Source organism: Falco peregrinus, chromosome 5 (genome assembly GCF_023634155.1).
Source record: "Falco peregrinus isolate bFalPer1 chromosome 5, bFalPer1.pri, whole genome shotgun sequence".
In the NCBI taxonomy this organism is placed as follows: domain Eukaryota; kingdom Metazoa; phylum Chordata; class Aves; order Falconiformes; family Falconidae; genus Falco; species Falco peregrinus.
Window position 1 is genome coordinate 114,167,971 of NC_073725.1, and position 22,927 is coordinate 114,190,897.

A 22,927-nucleotide genomic window follows, 5' to 3' on the forward strand; every position below is an offset into this window, starting at 1 on the left:
AGAAAGCTGAATTTTGTGCAGTTTAAAAACTAACGTTGATTTTTGCACCAAAATGCAAGTCTTCAAGTATACAATGAGCCCAGACTGTGTCTCAGCCATCCCCATCTGTGAAAAGCACAAATGATGATTTCTAAAAAAGCAAATTAACTTTGTTTAAAAGGCAGTCTAACGAGATATCTAGAGGACCCCTCAGCAGCTCTAGCCAGAAAGTACAGTTGAGGCACCCAACGACAAGACAAGAAAGCACACAAAACCAAGATACAGGATGTCACTTTTTAAATGCAAGGACTACAAGGCATCAGAGCCCAATCTTGTATTCCTCAGCAGGCAGGTAGTCCCCCAGTAGCACTGAAGGACACGTGCAAGAGCAGCTGGCATGACAGTCACCACTGTGTCCTGTCCCCTGGTATCATTCACCATCCACCAGCTGTTTCAAGACTAATTCACACCAGCTAATGACCTTTGATAGAAGTCACCTGGCTGGAAAGCAGGTTTCTATCAAAGCTGCTGCTTCAGAAACAGGTTTAAACCAAGGCACCACCACTGACAGGTGGCCGCAGTCTTTCCTCCACCCCACGCTCCACAGGGACACACTACCCAAAAGCCTCCAGCAGCACCTGAAATCTCAGCTGAAGCCCAGAAAAATAATTCCTCCCTAAGCTGCCCTGCTGTGCAGGAGATGTTCTCTTCAGATGTAATCATGAGCACTGAAACCAATGAGGCTAAAGAGATTTGCATCTCTTGCTTCATTTCTTAATTGAATTAAAGGCTGAACAAACCCCCTTCCTTATGAGGCTTCAGAGAATCCACATGGAAGAGAAACAATGAATATCCTAATCAGAGAGGAAGCTTCCACTGGACATTTTCTTATTAAGTACTAAAGTGTCCAAACAAAAGGAGAAAGACCCTGAGGGATCAACTCTCCTGTCTAGCAAGGCAGGAAATCTTGCTGAAGTTTCTGCCATGGTTTGGCTTTTGGAGCATGTTGCACAAGTCACACAGGAGTGCGGCGAGCTCTGGTGCGTTCTTTTACCCAAACCTCTGCCACCTACCCAGCTGCCTATTTTTTAATTAATTAAAAAAAAAGGCATAAAGCTCTTTCTATCAAATTAGCAAGCAGGAGCTATTAGAGGGGTGAAGGACAGACTGATGGGCAGGGCAGTCCTGCAAATCACTTTCTTGGGAAACATGACCATACATCCAAACCCTGTTCTGAAGGAAACCCTTCCAAGTCTCCAGCTCTGCCAGTGGGTACACCTGAGCTTGGCCAGAGGGCCTGCAGCAGCACTCCCACCCATGTTTTGGCCACGCAATGGTACTGTTTTCATCACCAGAACAGCCCTGTGCACAGAGAACAGCGTTCAGGCTTCCCTGGGACATGTGGGCACTGCAGCCCCCATGCAAGCGGCTTTGGCAGGTGTTTCCTCTGGTGCAAGGAACAAACAGCCTGAGGGGCTGTGGGCATCAAACCCGAATCTGAAAATAAGAAAATCTTCAGAAAGGCTTCATAGTTGAGTTGCCTCAAAATGTTGTTTGGCTGGACTGCTTCATGGAGAGGCATCCACATTCCAAGGGTTTATAATCACCTTCTGGGTATTCCACAAAATTCCTTAGATAATAAAATATTTCAAGCAGGTCCTTGAAAGCGTTTAAGCACCATAATTTCCTATAGGTTGATGTCACAGCACCAGGGCTTTGACACCAAGCACGGGACTGGAACACAAGGCTTAGGATCTCTCCCCTGCCTCCCAGGGACTGGGCACAAGATCTGCTTGCTGCTACCAAAGGGAAGTAAAGCACAAACAGATGATGTTAAGCGGAGACACAAAACAAGGCAAGCAACACCAAAAAAAAAAAAATTTTTTTCAGGGCTTCAGTTACGTACGCAGCATCATTTATATTCTTTGTGGCAGCGTAACTAAGGGCAGGCACATTCTGTTTAGAAACATCCCACCATTCCATCGGCTTTACCACCCCACCCTACAACTCCAAGCCAAGGCATTAAGATTAAACTTTATGGAGTTGCTCAGCTCTGATTTATTAGTCAGCTAGCAAGACTGCCACAGCTCTTCATTTAAATTTATTTACCACCCAGTGATTTATGCAGAGCACCGAGGGCATCAGCCGCAGACCTGCAACTTTTGATGTTTCTCATGAAAACTATTCTAAAGGCTTCTTGGCAGATCGAGACACAAATGTTCCAACTTTAACCATCAAGCATAAAATGGGAAAGCTGCTAAATGAAGCAGCATTGCTCCCATGCCACAGAGACAGAGAAAGCTTCTGGAGGAGGAATTACCTCTCTGAAGATCAGCAGCTTCCAGCTGGGCAGCACGTTCTCCTAAACCTGCAGAAATTCAGGAGTCACCAAAACCCATCAAACTAATAACCTTTTCCTGCAGGTGCACATGTTTATAGGTGCCTTCTCCTCTTGGAGACCAGGGACCAAAACAGCTGGAGTACTTCAGTAAAACTGCTCTTCACAGTAACTTCTGTCCCGAGCTGGCCAGTCTTTCGTTCACTTAAGCCCAAAAGCAACAGATCACCCGTGGCACAAGCTTACCGAGGCAGAAGGACAGTGTGTGACTTCACAGGTCCATCTGCTTCCCAGCTGCTCTGGTGCAAGATTGATTTAAATGAAAAGGCAAAGATGAGCACCTTAAAAGACAAGATACTAACACAGTCTGCACTGCATTCCTGCAGCATTAATTTCATTGCATTATCTTCCAGCTAAATTATCTTGTTTACCCGCACTACATAATTAAAAAATAACCCTCATCTGGTTTTGACCATGGCCTTAATGGCTTCAGCCAGGAGTGGGGAAGGCTGGAGCTGCTCATCACAGGTCCACCAACACAGAGATAGCGCCAGTTTTAATCCCCACCCTGCTCTGGTATTGAGAAATCAAGAGACAAATTGAATTATTTCAAGGCAAGACCAGACTACTTCACTGTAATGAATATCAGTGGAATTTACGCTTTTTTTTAACACTAACATTCTGCCCCATCCATATGGATACAAGGACCCATTCAGTCACAGTGCTCAAGTTTATTCCTTACACCAGGAACCATGCATTCACGGTCTGGCCAAAAGGGGCCAGAGAAACTGCCCTGACAGGCACAAAGCCAGCAAGATCGACTAAATGCATTGCAGGGCAGCATGCCCCTCTCTGCAAGCAGCATGGCACTGCCCCTGCACCCTCAAAGAAGTTTCAAGGGTTGCTCCAAGCAATCCCCCTACAGTAATTCCAACACAAACATCCTGCCATTCCCAGTACCCAAATTCCACAAACAAGTCCAAAGGACTTAAAAATAGGATCAAACTGTCTGCCTCAGCCACCAGACAAGTTATTTAAAACTGGCACCCAAGGACAAAACGAGTAAAGGCAGAATGCTTACAGGAAAAAAGGGAGGCAGAGACAGAGCAAGGACAAGACAAGAGAAACTGATGTTTTTGTTTAGTAAGCCGCCACACAGCCCACACAGTGTAACACATTTGCAACAGTTACCTAGTTGGCATAGTATCTGGTATCAGCCCTCAAAAACGGTCCCAAAGTTTTGCCACATCAGAAGAATTCAGTAATTTCTCTCTTCCTCACAGGAAATCCATCTTGTTCCCAACCTTTCTGACCTATGCAACACCTGAATGTTTTTGAGGGAAGAAACCCAAATTACAGTATTTCAAATACCGTGAGCACTTACTGCATCCCTTTATTTTGACTTGCTCTTGCAGATTTTACACAGAAGACTAAAAAGACTGCCCTGCCTTCCCAGCACGCTGACAGTGTCCTACCGCTTCGTAGGTGACAGTCAGGAGCTGTGAAGGGACAGCAGCACGGACTCACAGCTGCACACAGACATGGAAGATGGCAACAGCTGTGCCCACCTCCTGACTCAAGTGGCAGACTAAAACATGAATTTAAGTCGTAAAGAGGGAAAAAAAACTGAATAAGAAGATGGAACAGATCCTGTACCAACTTCTTTCCCAATGCAAAGTAACATGGCAGAGCACGTGGTGACTTCCTACACCCTCTGCAAGAATCCCAAGAATAGGGGCAAAGGCATCACAGCTCCAATATACGCCTCAGGAACCATTCTGAGGCAATAAGGGGAAATTAAACCAGCACTCAGCTGGGTTTTGTACCAGTTCGTGCCTGAGCCAAGCATCATGTCTTCTTTGCTCACCACATGTGCTCTGGTCACCGAAAACCCACTCTCCCCTTCATGCCTGCATCTCTTAGTCAAGTTAGGTGAACTCAGACTTTATAATCCTTCGCAACAGCAGTGCCTCTAGGCCCATAGTTTCATTACTTCAAGCTCTGCTCCCACAGGGCCATCTTCTCTGCCTTGCGGCACCCAGAGCAGAGCCCAGCCCCAGGCACAGTCTGTGCCGACCCTGAGAGAGAAATGAGAACAACTCCACTTCCCAGCCCAACAACCACCCACAATAGTCCTAAGTGTTCCTGAGAGCATGTAACAGCAGACAAATATGTTTGCCCTTAATCACTCCAAGCCTTTCTCCTGAATCCACCCCCCCGCAAGTCACTCTTGCTTTGATTTCTGCTCAGCACCCGCCTGATCTTCGTTACTAATGCAGTGCCCAAATCCCAGTAATTAGTTTAAGAGGGCATCCCGTTAGCACCCACTGACTCTCCTCACTACTCACACAGTCACATTCCTACAGCTGTTCTTACACCGAAGTAAATCTGAAACACTTCCCAGAAAAACCTGATTGCTTATTGCTATCAAATGGCATAGGGGAACATAAACAGTTTAGCAAGAGCGTAAGGGCTGTATGAACAGAGATGCTCAAGCACCACAGGAAACATGCAGTCTTGGAGTTACAGAGAGGCCGTTAAGCTCTGAAGGTGTGTTCAGCTTGCCTTTGCTTTACAGTGCTGCTGCAGATGTGGGGAAACAATTAAAGTGCTTATCACAGTATGTCCCATTCAGCCTCCTGAGCGGGAGAGCAATTCCAATCCCCAGGTGGCAGGCGCGGCAATTAGGTACCCAGTCACGTGCACCAAAGCTTTGCTTTGCTTATGTTATTTTACTTCACTGGTTATATAGTATTTCCTCAGCTTACTGTCATTAAAAGACTGTAGGTTCAGCAATGACCTGTAAGGTCTCAGCTGAGATCCAGGTCAGTCCCACAGGATGTAGTTGCACATTGTATGGCATTTGGAGGATGCAGAACAGCCCAGGTGCAGACAGGTGACTCACAAGTCATTCAGCACAGCCAGTTATAAAGCCTGGTCACAACCACCATTTCCTCATCTAGAGGGGCTGGTTTAAAGTATAAAAATAAAAAAAAAAAGTTATACCGCAGCCAAGATCAGCCTCCAGCTCCACAGCAGCCCACCTCTGAAGAGCAACTCTGAATTGGCATTTGAGCCTCTTCTGGGCTTAATAATGGGTTGTAGGGGAAAAGCGTGGTCTTAGCAGCTCAGCCCATCCCTCATAAAGCAGGGATGCTATGCCAAAAATAACCTGGCTTACCAGTTACAGCCACCAAGCACTCACTTCGCAGGTCTCTGATCAGGGACCACAACACTGCACCACAGCATCACCAGCTGTGCACTGGACAGGAGAGGATGCCCTCCCTAGCACCACAAAGGTGTTTCACATAAAGCAGTTAGTGGTTTTTAAAGCAGCAGATAGCCAGGGTTCATTCACCACCCTCCCCAAAGGAAGCATTTCAGACAAGGTCTCTAGAGCAGCTTCGCTGAGCCTTCAGCTTTCCTGCTGGAAAGGCCCAGACTCTGCAGGCAGTTTTGTACCTGGCACTTCCCAAAGTCATGTATGACAACAGCTACAACAGCTGCTTGGCAGCTGTAGCGAGAAGCACACTATAATGATCATGAATGGTGCAGTTTGGGGACTTCCGAAATATAATCCTAAATCCAGTATTGTCCTCCAAAGGCCTCTGCTATCCTGTTGCAGCAAAGCCCAGAGCAAACAAAACCAGGTTACAGAACTGAAGCACCTTCCACAAAAAACAGGAAAAACAGCTTTCAGGGACAACAGCGGTCCCTCTCACTGCAGGGCAACACAGCCAGACTGCCACTCATTTATCCTCCAAAACCTTCTACCAGCCAGAAGCTTTGCTCAGTGCTGTAGGCTGAGCCTAAACCCCCTCTCTCGACAGCATATGTTGTTGCTTTAGGTAACACAGACAATACCTAAAACCTCAAGGTCGCAAATAATGAGTTTAAAAAGTCAGAATACCTGAGAATTAAGGTTAGCATCCACGAGCTGGTCACAGCAAGCACCACAGTTCGCTCCCATTCTCACCCCTTTGAGACAGGCAAACACTTTACCCACCCCCGGCTGTCAGCAAGCAGCCCAGGGGAGACAGGATTCCGCTCCCAGCACTGGGGTGGATGGCAGCACCTCCCTCCACCCCCCGGCAATGATTCACCCCCTCTGGCCCAGCTGGAGGAGGCCTTGGACCGACAGGACCTTTGAAAACCTTAACTTGGCAGATCAAGTCTACAAAGCCCTGGTGAACCGGGTGCCTTTCAGATGCCTGTAGCCTGATCAGATACTTGAGATATGGGGCATTTTTTCTGGGAGAGGAGATGGCACATCCTTTGCAATCAGATGGGGGGGGTGGGGGTGCTGCCCACCTTCCAGCCATTGTGCCAGACCAAGTACCTTAAGGCAAGCAGTTAGGTTCTGTTTGGTTTTTTAAATATTGACAACCTAAAGCTTTTTTTTTTTTTTTTTTTTTTTTTTTTTAATCCTTTAACTCTTGGAAATGGCTGAACTGCTTTTGCTGAAAACCTGAAACAAAGGACACAGGGACACAGTAGGAAATTCCAGTGCGAGCAATTAAGTTCAAGAGTTAAATGCAACTCCACCATCAGTCTCTGCAGCAGCTGGTGTGACTGGTGTCACCGAAACCGTCACTGAGACAATCACGGCTCTTCCACGCAGGCCTGCAGAGGAAAAAATTGCTACAGCAGCTAAAGCAGGCTATCCCACACCCAACGTTTTAGGCAGAATCCACCCCAAATGGGAATTAATTCAGGGAAGACATGCAAGAGGGAACTCCAGCCAAATCACTTCAGCTGGGAGGCAACTTCTTGAGAACGTGCTAAGGGGCTTACAGCATCTGGATGTGCATGCTCCCTGTTACTGCCGCTACGCCCTGCTCCGTCCCAGCCTCTGCTTGGTAATTCCCCTCGAAGGCAGCTCCACGGGAACATTACTCACCGGCTGACCCACTTCCAGTCGGGAGCTGGGCAGGACTGCGGAGCTGCACGCTCGGCAGCGGAGCGGCAGGGAGCAGGCAGGATGCTGGCCTCCAACCAGTCCATAGGCGAGGTGCTGCTGCTCCGCAGAATGCAGTCAGGTAGCAATGCAAATAGCTCTGTGATTAGCATCACTGCTTAAATCGCTGCCTTGGCTCCAGAATCTAAACTACTTCAAAACCTGAAGGAAGCACCTCCCAAATACAAGCCCTGTTTAGGCAAGGTGGTGCTGCCTGAGCAGAGTTTGAAAATAATATTTTGCTGCTGCAAAAAGTCACATTCCCAAGATCTTTACTGCCTGCTCCCTCACTCTTCCTGCTTTTCTTCCTTGGGAAAGCTTTTTCTTTCTTCCACAAAACCAAGAAACAACCTGAAGAAAAACTACTAAGAGGACTCAGGGCAGATGTGCCTTCATATTTTTTTAAATATATCAACTACCTACCATCAGCAGTGTCCCTGTGAAGGCAAATCACAGACTGGAGATGGGTGTCCTGAAGCACTGCAAACAGCATTACCCAGACCAGCTGAAGTAGCTAGCCTAGCAAAAGAGACCACAAGTCATTGAAGGAGAGGTCTAATCACATCACCTACGTGTCTATTCCTTACTCTGGGTTTTGCAAGGACCAGCATGCAGAACTGGAGTGGATCCAAAGCACTGGGATAACATACTCTGACACAAGCACATCAGCCAGAAGGAAAGACAAGGGGCTGGGAAAAACATCTATAATGTCATTTGTGACAGCAGGTTTGCTCTGCTTGTAACATACACTGTCAACACACCCGGGAAAGCTGCTTAGAGATCAACAGATAAAGGCTTTTCACCATTCAGCCTGTTATTTCATGTAAATCAGGTTGTCCTGCTACAAAACAACATCTCCATATGAAATGCAAGGTGCTCAAAAAAAAATCTGGTACAGCCACAGCAAAAAAACAAGTTCAAGAAGTACTACTCACACCATGGCCAAATCCCTTCAGACCCACCCCCTCCCATGACCAGAGGGTCCTGCTCCCCTTTCTACAGGTGCAGGTCTGCAATCCAGAGCTGCAGTCTTCTCACTTGTGAATGCAGGTGATCTCAAATATCACCACCTTAAAAAAATCCTGTGGGTTTTGTCCATAGAAGTAACTCCAGACTCCTCTGAGACACCAAGTCATGTTTTGAAAAGCAACAGTGCAGCAAATTCAATTAACTAATCCAGTCTGCCTTCCACTTGGGCAACATAGAAGCAAGATTTCCCAAAGCCCATACCCAAGATATACCATGTTATTCACTATGTATGCTGCTATGACCCTTCCAGCATGATCCAGAGGGTCTGCCTCTACCTCCCCCTTCTTCTGGCCTCCTGGAGCAGGGAGTCCTGCACGGAGCTGAGCGTGCCATGCCCCAGAAAAAATGGGAAAACTGCCCTGCTCTTATCTTGAACTCCAGTAAAGGCTGGAGGGGGTTGGAGAGGACACGCGCAAACCAAGGCAGAGGCAAACAGTAGCTCTTCAGAGGAATAAACCACTCGTCAGCCTGTCGTGATTGATAAGTACATCTGCCAGTCCCCACCTGCTGTTCACATTCCTGGCATTTCTTTCTGCAGCATTTTCTCCCCAAGAAGGGACCGGCTGCTTATCAACTGCTGCAGAGGAGAAAGGGAAACAGGCACGAGCTTAAGCAAAATGAAGAGATTTCAGGCCCTGAGCATGCCAGAGACAGTTTTCTTGGATCACATCAGGGAACCGGCTGAAGGGGGTTTATTCCAGGTGCCCTCCCAGGTTCAGAAACTTGTAATGAGTTAAGCGTTCCCCTTTACTAATTCCTGCCATCATACATCTGTTAAATTCCTGGCAGGTAAAGCAGGAGGCTCCAGAAAAGTCTCTGCAGCCTCCAGGCCAAAGTAATTTTCTGCACCGGTCAACCACCCCCTAGAATAAAAGAGAGATACAGGCGAAAACATGCCACCCTCCCCAAAAGGGCTAAGGCTTTGCTGCCTTCCCCGCAGCGGAAGGCTGATCAGCATGGACAGCCAGGAGACCGGGCAGGACAGCTGTTCAGAGCAGCAACAGATAGCTCTGGGAGTGAAAGAGCAGTAGTTAGTTCTGGGTTTCAGCCCTGGACATGGGCTGGAAGTTCCTCCTTTTCTTCAAGTTAGTTTTAACAAGGCAAGAAGGTGAAAGAAAATACACCAGTAAAATATAACAAAGTCTTGAAGCAGAGGGGGAGCCTCTTGTTGTCAGAAGAGGAAAAAGCAGCTCTGAGGAGCTCTCAAGAGCCTGGTGTCTTTAAGATCCCAACCTCTCTGTCAAATTCGATCAAAATTACCCATTAGGATCAAATTTATTAGAGCGCATACCCGTACTGAAATCCTATCAGCCTGGTTGCCGCAGGGAGCCAAGGCAAAGCAGGGTTACTGGAGTTTGGGTGCCCAGCACCCATCTAAAAGTAATTTCCTTTCACTGAAAGATAAACACACACAACTGCAAACAAGCCTATGAGTTTTTGCTTATTTGCAGTCTTTGGGGAAGGAGGGAGAAGGCAGCAGGAAATAAATACAGCTTTCCCCATGCCTGGAAGAGAAGCAAAATGCAAACCAGGTTTTTATTTCAGACTGCGGTGGTTATTTCCATCGACAGGCAGTACCACTCCTTAAGGCAGACAGCGTAGTGGTGCCTTTATAAGCCAGAGTGAACGAAATACAAAACCCGACTTAACCCAGACGCTCCTGGGGAGGAGACCAGCCCCATGAGCTGTGGCCTCGGCAAACAGGGCATCCCAAAGCCACGAGCACTGGCCAGCCACCCCCTTTGCAGAGCAGCCTCCAGCGCAGTTTTTCAGGGTATTTCCCAAAGCTGCCACACTTGCTCTTACGAAGGACCTGAAAGTTAGCAGCAGCCAGGGTAAGGGGAGGGCAAGCCAGGTGTGAGCAGCATTTGATTAGCTGGCTAATGGGTGCAGCTGTCCTCTGGTTTTACAGCTCTTGGGAGGAAATTTAAACAGGAACTTTCTATAAATTAACTGCCCATAAAATGAGCATGTTTTCTCAATGCACCAGAAGGTCGGGAAAGGTCTGCCCAGGCCCCTGTTCCCAGGACACAGCAAACAGCCTCCGCAGTTGCGGTTTCTCCTTCCAAAGCAGGAGAACGGGGATTTAGCCCATGCAGTAGTGAGCTGGTGAAAGCACGCTCAAGAAGCAAAGTCATTCTCCATTCACAGCGAACTAATAATTTGTGTTTCCCCTAAAATCCCCAATGCAATCCAGATGTCTAAGTAGCCTTTGCCCCAGAAAGCAAAACTATACAACAGCCTCAGAAAGACAGCCATGGCTCCGCTTGCCGAAGTCCTCACGAGGCTGTTTATTCTGTGGGAGTGACAAACATGTTGATTTCAACTCCTTCCAGGTCTGGAAGCTGCAAGCGATGAGATAGTTATAAACACTCTCCCCCAACCCTTCTGGCTTCCTCTTCCTCGAGAGGATTATTTAAGAGGTAAGAGTTGCCCATTAGGGATATTCTGTTGCTAAAAATGCACCCCACAGGTTCCCAGCTTTGAGGAAACCAGGAGGATTGGACAAGCAGGTGCAAACAAGTGCAGCGACCATGGGAAAGAAAAGAAATAAAGCACATTACTTAGGGTGCACAAGGAGGACTGGTGTGTGTGAGGGGATGCTCACTCCCCATGGTCACGCCAGCCTTGGGAGGAGAGCCCTTGGCAGCGAGGACACTGGGAAGGGCCATTTCACCAGGGACAGACTGGCCCGTCCCAGGAAAGGAGTGAGTCAGTCATCTGGCCAAAGGGCTGAATTCCTCTGCTAACCCCCAAGTCCACAGCTGCACCTGTCCCATCGTAAGGGTCTCCCACACCAGCTGGGGAAGGGGCTTGCAGCCCCCCAGGCAGCCCCCCTAGCCCCTTGCTCCAGGGCTGCCAGGCAAGAGCAGTGGGTTTCCCCTGCTGGGGGCTTGGTGTGGAGCTCTCCCAGCACCCCAGGGAAAAGCTGTCTGAAAGACCCACAGAAACGTTTGGAAGAATTGAAAATAAGAGTTTGGGAAACAAACACTGACCAGCCATACAACTCTTCCAGGGATATTTTAAGCATTAGTATCGTTGCATTCCAGTCCCTGTGAATGTTTTCTATAAATAAGTATTTTTAAGTCACTTCATTTCAAAACTTATTAGTGAAGTGCAGTGCAATGCTTCAGATTTTAGACCTGCGTGATATCAGCCAATTTGCTACCAATTTTTAAAACTGTGCTGTGTTAGTTCAGGCATAACATAGGATCATCTTTGGGGTTTTTTTCAGGTGCTTTTCTACAAAAAGGTATTTATTTTGTGTTATAACATTAGGTGTCTACCAACACATCAAGCCCTGTAAATTAACACATCTTTATTCACAAACCAACAACAGTGGTTTTATTTTCAAATCCATGTTTTTCTTCTTTTTTTCCACACAATAAGCAAAAGAAAATAAAGCCGTAATTCTGCATGCAAAGTAACTCTCTCCAGAACTAGGTATTTTTGTCATTGACAAAGCCACAGTACATACAACTGGCAGCGATTTCTGGGAGCTCCGTTTGAGCAGTGCACAAGGCTGCCAGGACGCAAGTACTGCACGTAACAAACCAACTACACCACAGACGTGCCAAAGCTCCGCAAAGGCCCTTCTCCTCTGAAGGCACAGCAAAGCAGTGTGCAGAGGAAAAACAGACCATCCTGCATGCAGACCTGCGTATCCTCCCTGCAAATAGGTCTAGACCCACACACCTCAAGCCAAGCACGCTGCATTCAGTGATATCTAACCCTCTCGCCTGACAGGCAAAAAGGGAAAACCCAGACACTGCAGTCGTGGTTTTGGAAGGTCCAAAGCACTAGCAAATAGAAGGGTATGGCTAAGGGCAGATCCTCCACTCCAGCTCTCCTGGTTGCTCTCCCACTCCAAGCTCCCATCCTATCAGGGATACAGGTTCCTGTGCACCAGAGGTACCGACAAAATGCAGCTTAACCTTCAGAATATAGATTTCCACCACTGCTTTACAGTACACACATATTAATATTTGCAAATAAATCCAGGCCTGCTTAATCCAAAAAACACACAGCTGTGGCCAAGCATGTGTTTTCTTTGGAGAACAGACCAGACACTCCAAGCCTGGTTGCCTTACCTATTTTTGAGAGCCAGATTTAAGTCAACTGAACAGATAACAACCAAGCTGAAACACCAGCCCTCACCACAAAGCCTCCTGCTCTTCAAGTGCTTGGGTGCTGCTGAAAGGGGGAGAACACCCCCAAGGTACCACATTTCTCCCTGCTCGCCCTGCCGGGGAGATAAGGAAAAGGCATGCCTGCTGGGGCAGGTGCGTGGGGCAGGTAGCTGCCTGCCCAGCGTTCCTCATGAGTTATCAGCTAAAGCAGGTTAGAGAAGCTCCATGATCATGATCACTCAGAAGGAACAGGGCTAGATGACCCCTCTATCTCCTTTCTCATCCTTACAGCTTAGGCTGTAAATTCTTCAGAGGCAGCTGCAAGCAGGAGGTCCTGGTGGAACACTGCTGGCCATGGCTAGCTGGGACCTCTGCAGGGAGCCACAGCAGCGGTTCCAACAACTCCACAGTAAGGATGCTGGGCAAACCTAAAAACTGTGAAACACGTTCCCTTTTTTGCACTAAAAAACTGTTTAACTGGATGCAGGCGGAGAAACCAAGGCTAAAGTGGAGTGACTTGTCTTAGTGACATTTGTCTTAGGTGTAGGGCACCCAACATGCACCACGATTGTAGGGTAGCTGTGGGGTGCGGGGATGTGCAAGGCCACCTGTACCAAGCTGAGCATGGCAGCGATACAGCCATACACGGCTGAGACTGCCCAAGTAACGGGAATGCCAGATTTGGGTATGAATGTAGCAGAGTTGAAACCGATGAACAAAAAATAATAAGGGGCTGTTATCTGGGAGTCTGTGCAGAGAAAGGGAGGGGCAGGGCAATGAAGAGATGGGGCCTGAAACAGAGAAAAAAGCAGAGAATAAGGTATAATGTAAAGAACAAAGGAAGGGTCAGTCTTCCTGTGGTAGGAGCAGGGGCACCTAGGGACAGCCAGGACCCCAATGTGCAGGCTGAAACCCCCCGGCATGCCTGGGAACCTCCCTGGACAATATGCTGGACTCACCACCCAGTCTGTGTCCAAAAGAGCTGCCTGGGAGGACAAACTAGGACAGACTTGCACCCTAATGCGAAGTGGCATGGGAGGGAAGGGTGACAGATTTGCAATTCAGCAGCATTTGTCAGATTTAGCAGTAACAATTACTAGAGTTGTAAGTGTGCAAAATGCTCTAACTGTAAATTAGTATCAGTGGTGTTTATTAGCGAATCAATTAAATAGTCAATAACTCAACTAGCTTCTCAGTAGAGTACTGCTTCATAATAAACACCACAGTCTCTCAGACCAGCCTGCACCCCAATGGGGCTGGATCAGACCAGGGCTCAGCTGGGATCTCCCAGCCTTGAAGCCTGGGCTAGCTGCTGTCTAGGTATCTTGGTTAAGCAAAGGAGCTTGGTTAAGCCTGCGTGGGCAGGAGCAATCTGGGCTGCTTGTGTTACACATTTGTACAATGCCTGACATGCAAAGGCTGCGACCCACCACTGAAAACTGTGCACGCCACCACCATGGTGTGAACACACCATTGACTTCACTTTTAATAACTTAAAATAATAATAGTAAAGAGCTTAAAAGTTTGAAGTGCTTGCATAAAGCACACATGCAATTAAAGGGACACTTCTCAACCACACGTCAGCCAGGCCAGAGAGCTGGCCACACAGGGCTGAGGACAGGACCCATGTCAGGTCCTCCCACTCTTTGAGCAGCACTGACCTAAATCCTCCCTCTTTCAGACTCTGGTGGCAGGAGAAAAACGAGCCAGTCTCATTAATTTCACCTCCTGCTGCCTGGTGAACTTCTCTGCAGAAAAAAAAAAAAAAAAAGAATCAAAGCTATGCTGGTGACCTGGCAACTCTAATCTTCTCTGGAGCAGGAAGCAGCAAACGACCTGCTGCAGCATCGCTCTACCTAATGGCCAAGCTCTGCTCTTGCTACCCAGAGCTCCTCAAGTTTTTCAGCTGGGAACTTTTTTAAAATCCGGTTAGGACACCCACCAAGGCAACTGTTTCTCTGCAGGGCAGTTTATGCAATAGAAGGGCATGTAGTCCATTGTCAGCTGGTGGCTCAAAGACTTCTTTGATATGCAGGGGACCTCAAGACCTGCATGCTGCACAGCACAGGCAACACCACCAGCTCCTCCCTGCAGCTTCCTCGGAGTGATCCAAGTACATCAGGGCACCCTGTTTTCCTGTGATTTCCAGAGTTCAACTTTATTTTTTAATCTGATAGTAACAGTAGAAGACTATAAAAAACCCCTACACTGGCCTGAGCAGCACCAGAGTCTAAAATAAACATGCCAAGCCCTATTTGTGATGGAGTAAAAATAGCTTGTTTCTCATCCCTTCCCAGGACCTCTGCTTCGTACACAAAAGCTTCACAGGTTAACTATAAAAACACCAGACATGCAAGCAATGTCTTGATTTGAGCTTTGCACTGTTTGGAGGAGTTCAGAAACCCACCTCAGCCCCACAGTGAAGGGATGCACCCTCAAAGCTCATCTCCCACCCATGGCTAAAGGTCAGGCACTACCAATTCCCTTTAATAGAAACTACTGTCCTGAAAAAAAACCCCACCAACAAAACAAACAACCAAAAAAACCCCAACAACCCAAAACCTGAAAAAAACCCTGAACTCTACTGGAATTACATCTTGTGCTCTTTCTTGGCTGGCTACTTTTTAAATGACACTTATTCCAAAGAGCATTAACTGTACAATCTAGTGCAACACTGTGCTGTAGCTGGGACGGGCTCCCCGGGAAGCAGAGTGAGCACAATCAGCGTCTGCATCAAATAGAGAAGAGAGACTGCGGCTGGTGTGGCTCCCTGTGAGAAATGTTGCTTAATAGCAAGTTCTGCTAAATTAACTGTTTTCCAGGGCCTAAATGCATCTTGCCTGGCACCTGCGATGCTCAGGCCTGAAGAGAACAGAAAAACAAGACCTAGGAGAGCAACACTGCAGGAAAGCCATCACAAAGCTGAGTTTAATCATTACATCATTTCTAATGACAGATCACTGGGACCCACAAGCAAGCACCAACCTATTTATGACGTGGGCTTAAAAAAGGACCAGAGGGAATCTGCAATGCATCTGAAACCTGCTGGTATTTATACATGCACTAAAAGGCACCCAGGGGAGCACGCCAGGCACACACATCCCCAGCCCCGTGGGCAAAGCTCACAGGAGCCACCAGCCCCAGGAGCCTTCCCAGAAATGGCTGGCAGCCGGCACATCTCCCTACAAGGCACTCCTGACAGCGGCACATGCAGCCGTCCATCTGCTGCCGCTCTCCTGCCTCACCACAGCCCAGGAGCATGCACCAGGCTTTAACCCGCCCCAGAGAACACATGGCAGGCACCAGTTTAGTAGCACCCCTAGAGACCACCTTCGCCAGCATACCCACCGACAAACACCATGCTCCAGTGCTGGCTCTGCATTCACCATTAAAATTCATCTCCAGAAACCTGGGGTCAAATTGAGGCAGCATAAATTAAGTAGTGATTTGGGGCTTTGGGAGAGACACAGCGACATCTCAGAAGAGCTCTTACCACAGCCACACTCATTTTAAGTGACAGGGACAAGAAAAACAAATTTGCTTGCTAAATACTCATTTTGTTTAACTGGTTGTATAGAAAAGCTCAGTGTTTGTATTTTAGATTATGTTCTTAAACATGCCCACTTCATGCTGAAGGCCAGCACATAGCGAGATCTGTCACACAGGTCCTTGAAGTTTCCCACCTCTTGAAGTCAATCTTGCACACTGTCTTGAGTCAAAGGCTTCAAGAGATGGGAAAGCCAGTCTCCTCCCAGCTACTTCTTCCCATTATTAATTACCCTAGTAAATAAATGTGAAAAAAGTGAACCATTTCCAGGTTTCACTCTGTCTGGCTTCTTCCTCCTGCTCTGGTTATATGCACGCTTTCATCATTTATAGTCAAAATCCTTTCAGAGAACCAGGCTAGTGATCTGGAACTTTCCAGCTTTCTTGTCCCACCTGCCTACACACTCTCACTGAAAAGTCACCTCACCAGATGCTTCAAGGTAAAAATCACAGCTTGTCTTATTTACTTTAATATTTTGTGTTAGCTGTTACATAAATACTGCTGCTCTTAAAGGAGGCTTCTCTCAAGTCCCCTGCTCTCCTCACCTGCCAGCACTTCCCATTCTTTTAGCTTATTCTGAAAAGGCAGGACTCCTAGAAATAAATCTTCTTCTTATCTGGTAGGCACTAGTATAACAGCCCAGCAACTAAAGAGGCACCAAATAACTGACACACCAACAAACTCCCCCCATATGCGCAGCCCAGGATTCCAGCTCGTACTTCCACCCCCCTGTGCATGCATTACAGCGATACTCCTGTCCCAGACGCAAGGCAATGCACTGCATCATGCTTCCTTCCTACCCCGGTGCACTCTTCCTCCTATTCAATGGCTCACAAAGATCTCAAGAGATCACGCAACATGGGGCCCTTAAGCAGCACAACTCTTCCACATTGGCAGAGACTTGGAAACTCAACATTTTGTAGAGAAAGGAATGGCTGAACCTTCTCCCTGACTCTTCCTCACAGAGCAGATATGCCCTGGCCTGCTTGAAGACCCACAGCAGCATCACAGCCAGCTTCACGGTCATTTTAAGATGGTGTTACTTTCAGAGGAAGCATTTCCACCTCTCCCATCCCTCTTCTCTCTTCCCTTTGTGCTGGTACTAGCATTACAGCTGCACAGAGAAGTGGATGGGGTAGCTGACACACATTAAAGAAACCCAGCAAGAGACAAACAAGAGGGCAGTTTCCATCTGGTTTGGCTTCCCAGCTAGATGTGGGGTCTGCAAGATGACTTCTCTTTTCCCTTACAGCAGTGAGAAGGAAAGGCAGGACACCCCCTGCCAGCAGCACCAGCTCAAACCAACCAAGAGGCTGAGCATGCCAAATCTGGACCCTGTAAAAAACTGTGCCACGCAAGAGCACTACACTAAGTCACCAAAGAAAACCCAAACAATTCCAAAAGATAAGGAGAAAAAGAAATTAAACTGGTTTCAGCTGGACATTCATTTCCCACTATTGTCCTAACCAGCATCTAAGCAGCACATACTGACAGCAAGGGCCATCTCCCACAGCCAGCTGCATCCTGGTAGCAGGCAGCACAATTCCCTTACAGCAGAAGTCTCTGACTGGATCTATTCCACATTAATAGTCAGCTCGAGCACTTCTGGGCAAACTGCAGCAAGCAGGCGAGTGACCTGACGCAGGTTTCTTTTCAGCCACTAAGCCACTTTAAAAGACATCTAAAAATACATTAAATGCTTTTCTCATGTGACTTTTCTATGCAAGGGACTGCTCTAAAGTCTGCCAACAGCAAATGGAACGAGATGCTGCTGCAAGACCTCTTTCCTGCACGAACAGCCTCCGCATCGCCAACTTGTTTGAGTCCAGGAGACCAGCCTAAGATAAAAACCTGGAGCATTATGCAGTCTGCTCGGCAGCATCAGCTATTGATGTAGCACCATTTTCCCCAAAGGGCTGTGCTTCCGTTCAGGATCATCACCCAGATGGGGAGCTGCAATGTTTTGCCTTGTTTCTGCTCCAGAAGGATCTTTAACTAGTTACACCCAGAAGAGTTCAAATGTATACTCCTCCCAACCAAGCCTCAAATAGAAAAAATAACTTCCCAGCTCTGCTGACACAGGTAATTCCTCTCCATTGAGGAGAGGTGAGGTAAATAGGACGACAGTTTGCCTTTGAAAGTGCTTTGCAAATCAGCTCAGCTGGCTGCTACCACAAAGCCCAAGCAGGAGAACACTGGCCACTTCAGTTACTCCAGCTGATCCTCAAGCCTGTCTCCTTAGAGTACATTTGCATCACCAAGTTTCCCATCAAGACTCTTCCTCCGCTCCCAGCGGGGAGCAGACAGCTTTTCTGCTCTTTTGAGATGCAGACCCTCAAGCTTACAAGTTTCTGTACATGCCTGGGTCTGCCCTGAACCAGAGCCGACACTGCCACACTGGGAAGTTAAAGGTGTCTGCTCCTGGACCAGTTCAGGCTGCAGAGCCAAGCCTTCTGCTTCTGCTGACACTGAGGGTGACTCTTCCTCCCTCCAAACTAGACACCTATGTGTGCCCAGGCAGCTCCTAGCTTCGGCTGACCTTTTCCAGTTGGCACAGCTTACGACTGCTGGTCCCAAACAGGGCTTAGAGTCAGCTGTGCAGAATTTGCTAAGAAACATCATCTAAGTCACTGCTTAAAGAAGAATTCCACCCCTAAACACTTGCATAGGGAGTCAGCTTAGCTAGCCTGAATTCCCATATATGACCAGAAAATAGGACTTCAGCGTGTGAAGCACTCTTTCTCAGGCTCTCAGCTGGAGTGACCCAAGCAGCATACTATACTAGTCCAAAAGACACTCACAGAGAAGAACTCTGCACCCAGCCTTGCTCTCTGGGATCTCCCTCATGCTGGTGGTAGACTGCTTTTCCAGCAGGATCTGAGCTGACCAGCCCATCACAGAACACAGGTATGCACAGCCAAGGCCCCAAGGGCAGAGGGCAGAAAAAGCCCCTATTTGCACTACCTCATTTTCATCTTAACTTCATGAAAAATCAAACCCTAAATCTCACTGACTCCTCTGTTCTCTGCTTTTCTTTACGGAGCAGGGGAGAAGTTGCCTCAAATGATCTCCCGAAGCATCGTATCAAGGCAATGCTTTTCAACCAGCACGTGAACAGACTCTAAGAAATCCATAAAAGGTGCAAAAAGGCTTACCTGAAGTCAGCAGGATTAAGTTCGCTATACCAAGTTATGCACCACCAGGGGAAGCTTTAGGAGTCTGCAATTCAGAGAAAAGAAAAAGGCTGGAGGCTGCTGAGCTGGGTCACACCAGAGCAAAGTGCACAGCACCAGGATGCACACGGAGGTCTGCAGGAAACAGCTTCTTCCTGTGACGGCAGGACACTACCACAACCCCTCTCCCCTGGGACAGCCACAGGCCAGGCACAGTCGCCTGCCAGACCAGGCTGAGCTCACAGAGCCACATCCAGTTTGCAGATCAAAAGTCACCGAAGCGCCAGCAAGCGATGCACAGCTCTACCTGTCCCAGCAGGTCCTGGCTCCAAACTGCTGCAGCCGCTGCTGGGGCAGGGGGAAAGCAGGAGGCGGAGGCAAGCAGCACTTGCACCATTTCCACTTGACCCAACAACTAGGACATTTCAGGAGCATGGCAGGCTTTGGCATATCAGCTCAGACCCAGTGGCAGGGAGAAGGAAGAGGAGGGTCTGGTACCAGCGCTGGGACAATGGTTTGAGGGGAGGGTGGTGACTGAACCACAGCACAGGTCTGGAGCACTGCTGCTAGACTCCAGAAGCTCATTCGCCTCTGAACGAGGCTTTTAAGCAAACCTTCTCACGCCTAAATTAGCCATGGTAATCACAGAGTACTTCACTCTGCCACGTTCAGCAGACAGAATCACACACAACTTTTATCCCGGCTTATCACCATTACCACACAGGGGAACAGCACTGCCTTCTCAATGCTTTAAGTCCACAATATACAATTTTACATCCTTGCCAGTAGCAAATGAAGCCCTCTCATCTTAGCTTCGATTACAAGGTTTTCATGATGCTATAAAGCTGTATTCTTACACTTTTCTTACAAACAGTTTACTACCAGGGGTTCATGGGGTTTTGCACTCAGTACTATTACAACAGGTTGCCTTAGCTTCCTCTACATGTTTCTGAAGGAGATCTGTATTTATTCTCAGCAACTGTTACTCTCAGCAGATCAAACTACTTACCCCTCCAAAGGCCCACCACACTGATACTCAAAGAAAATTGTATTCCACGATGTGATAAACTGTTTCCTGAAAGAGCAACCAGCACAAGGCTGCTGGCACCCAGATACACATAAAGCACCAGCTTCACAAACACCACTGGAAGCACAAAATTCCCCATGCAGAGGACAGTTTCATATTTTGGCCAAATAACTCACTCTGGGGAACTGATACCATATAAAAACATACAGCACCATGGGACAGACTTTTGATTACAAGGGATCATTGGTCCAAGTCACTTCCATATTATTGCCACAACAAAAACATTAGTACCCAGCCTGAAAAACACCTGATCTGACCTGGACACTAATTAAAATAAGGTTTACTGCCTTATTCCTGATGCTTTACTCCACACAGGATGGACAGATCCACATTGTGACCGCACTCCAAAGCTTGCAAAACCACTTACGCACCCCGTATGACAACTATTCTGCACACAAATACCACATGGCAGAAGCTTTAAATGAACTCAAAGCAAGAGCTAATGACATCAATGATACAAGTTGTTTGCTCCTATTAAGTTCAGTACTTGCCAGTACTACTGAAGTTACACTTTCCAACACGTCTTAAAGCATGTGCTACTGTACAGCCTGCAGGAAAAAGGGAAGATGCAGAGGACTTTAGGGAGCAGACAGGCAAGGGGGTTTTGAATTTAAGGAAAAATACTAGAGGAAGATTCTCCCTTTGAACTGGCATAGTCTCACCCTCGCCTCCAGCCAGTCTTAACCCTGTGTCTGTAGGGGTAGAAGCCTAATTTTTGGAGAAAGAGAGATACGGCTACACTGATTCTGTGTATCATCCCAAAAGGATCCTGCAAAGTTTAATTCAGAGAAGGTTTTAGAATAACCACCTTTTATTCTCTAATGCAGGCCCCAGGCACTATCATAAAAATTCCACTAGAAACATTTCCTTTGGGCTGGGAAAACACCATGCATGGTCTGCCATGCAGGAATCAGCTCCCACAGCACAGAGCTTACACTCCACAGATGTCAAGACCTAATTAGAAAGTCTAAGAGACATGAACAGGGAATCATTGCAGCCTCAAATATTCATATCATTGCTATCCCAACATCAAAATCACCACACCAGATTTTCTACTGGCATCAAACTCTGTATTTGTAGATGACTGCAAGACCATTTTATTAGAAGAACTCCCTACTTTGGGAAACTCTCAGAGAAAGCAGATCTAGAGGGAAGGTCTCTTCCTTAGAGGAAAAAGAGCCCCAAAGCACTCGGTATCAGGACACTTACCTTTTTCTGCCTCCTGGCTCAAAATGCCTCTCACTAGCCACCTAGAAGCTCACATCTATGTAAGACCTTCCTGTAGCAATCCCAAGACTCACAACACAAAGATAACAAAAGATCTCACCTTATGCTTCTACGCATTATTTCAGCAATATTTAGAGAAGGCCTGATGAAACTTTCCCTTGCTGCAGAGGAAACTCTCAGCTACAAACCAATACCGAAGGGCTGCTTTAGAGAATGAGTTCACGGAAGAGGCACAGAAGCTGTACTGGAAAGACTCGGCAACTATTTCCACTCTGATTAAAGTATATGAGCAGCATCCTGGACTGCTGAATAACCGAGCACTAGAGACAGGGATCATTTTTAATCAACCACTCCTAGTCCCTCTCCCCTGTAATCAAAAAGTCCCCAAAAACCCACACAACAAAGAACTCCTTTCAAGGCCTCATGGGAAGAGATGCTCTTCCCAAAGAGCCTGGAAGAGTCCATTTGGGGGCTGATCTTGCACAAGAAAGAGGGAAGAAGCCTATGCGACAAGAAGCAAGCAGTGCCACAAGCAGCAGCAAGGGACCAAAAGCATAGGCAGCCCCCACATCACGATCTGAAGCTGTGACAGTGGCACAAGGCTTTCCCATCACCTGTCGTAATTCAACACTCAAGCTCATCCAAAACCAATCCTTAGCCCTTGGGACTGATATAAAATGATCAGTATCTGCTACAGGAAACTCTCATCAAAATTACTGAATGCTAATCCCCACCCTTAAGGAACACACTTCACAGAAGATTAAGCTTTCTGAAGTCTAAATGTACAATCTAGTTCAAAAAAAGACCCAGTGTGAATTCATTGCCTATATGCATTCAGCACTCGCGTGACCTGTAACTATGCTAGAGTAAACTGAAACCTCTTCCATAATCACTTTTTCAGCCCCTGAGGAGGGACAGGAGGAATGCTGCTCATCAGGTCCTTGCCAAGGAGTATTTGTAACATCAAGTACTGCAGCAAGAGGCATCTAAGCCAATTTGTTGGAAAGCTCCGAGGAGCCAGTAACCAAAATATTTTTGAAGCTGCCCATGTAACTCTCCATGAATTGAGCCCCTCTCAGGAAGCACGGTAGAAAATACACACTGTATCCTTATTCAGGGTTGTAATGATGGCAAATGCCACAGCTGAGCACTGTGGTGAGACCACGACACAAGAAAAGGGGAAGAAAGGAGAACTGGTCAGCAGAAACCTTCATTCAAATATACCTTTACAGGTCAGATGAGGCTAGCAGCCTGTTTTTCTAAAGAAAAAACCCCAAAACAAGCTGCGCACTGTCCACCAGCAGGGCTGGGACAAGTTCTACAGCTGTTTCCAAGTCCCACTCTGCGCATGAAGGTCTGCCAGAGATAATGTACTTTGAATCCCACCAAGAATTACTCTCTTGGCCTAGAGGATACCTGCAGGACAGTGAAACTGGGCAGACAACTCAACCCTGTAATGG

The 22,927-nt window shown here is 47.4% G+C and overlaps 1 protein-coding gene across 5 annotated transcripts in view; it reads right to left on the minus strand.

Annotated features, from left to right (window-relative positions):
- The window catches only part of DAG1 (dystroglycan 1), a 53,536-nt gene that overhangs the window by 25,775 nt on the left and 4,834 nt on the right, over positions 1–22,927 (minus strand). The window contains exon 2 of one of the 5 annotated variants that reach the window (XM_055805476.1): positions 19,136–19,199. The exons of 3 other annotated variants lie outside the window; for them this stretch is intronic. The gene's annotated coding sequence lies outside the window, so the exon portion shown is untranslated. Of the gene's footprint in view, positions 1–6,227; positions 6,249–19,135; positions 19,200–22,927 lie in introns of those variants that run through there. One more of the 5 variants, XM_005229922.4, reaches the window with a different exon arrangement.